At 37.5% G+C, this 862-nt stretch overlaps 1 non-coding gene across 1 annotated transcript; it reads left to right on the top strand.

Annotated features, from left to right (window-relative positions):
• Positions 1-247: 247 nt before the first annotated feature.
• On the top strand, positions 248-351 carry LOC130830693 (U6 spliceosomal RNA). The gene has a single exon (XR_009047861.1). It is a non-coding gene; the product is annotated as a U6 spliceosomal RNA (small nuclear RNA).
• The last annotated feature ends 511 nt before the right edge of the window (positions 352-862 follow it).

Here is an 862-nt window from a genome sequence, read left to right as displayed (position 1 = left end):
GGACCAGTTTGCTTAGCTAGCAGAATCGCATTTGTGGTTATTATTCCCCCTCTGGCTTTGTAGTCCCCAGAGATACACTTACCATGTGATTAGATATTGTTATTCACAGACTAACCTTGTTGGAAAGCCTATGAACTCCTTAGTATCCTTTAATAAATTCCTTTCCTTGATTTACAATATTAGTTTCAAGTGTACAACATAGTGATTCAATATTTTTATAGATTATGCTCCATTTAAAGTTATCACAGTGCTCGCTTTGGCAGCACATATACTAAAATTGGAACGATACAGAGATTAGCATGGCCCCTGCGCAAGGATGACACGCAAATTCATGAAGCGTTCCATATTTTTCCAGCTTCACAAAAGAAGCCTACAAGAAGTACCTCAAAGATTACATGAAGTCAATCAAAGGAAAGCTTGAAGAACAGAGACCAGAAAGAGTAAAACCTTTTATGACAGGGGCTGCAGAACAAATCAAGCACATCCTTGCTAATTTCAAAAACTATCAGTTCTTTATTGGTGAAAACATGAATCCAGATGGCATGGTTGCTCTGCTGGACTACCGTGAGGATGGTGTGACCCCATATATGATTTTCTTTAAGGATGGTTTAGAAATGGAAAAATGTTAACAAATTTGGCTGTTACTTTGGATCTATCACCTGCTCGTCATAACTGGCTGGTTGCTGCTTTCCATCCACACAACACCAGGACTTAAACAAATGGGACTGATGGCATCTTGAGCTCTTCATTTTGACGTTGATTTGTTTGGAGTGGAGGCATTGTTTTTGAGAAAGAAAAACATGTCACGTAGGTTGTCTAAAAATAAAATGCATTTAAACTCAAAAAAAAAAAAATAAAGTTA

The sequence above is a fragment of the Hippopotamus amphibius genome, chromosome 10 (assembly GCF_030028045.1).
Source record: "Hippopotamus amphibius kiboko isolate mHipAmp2 chromosome 10, mHipAmp2.hap2, whole genome shotgun sequence".
Taxonomy (NCBI): Eukaryota; Metazoa; Chordata; class Mammalia; order Artiodactyla; family Hippopotamidae; genus Hippopotamus; species Hippopotamus amphibius.
Note: the sequence above shows the minus strand (reverse complement) of the source record. Positions and strands in the feature narration are given on the sequence as shown.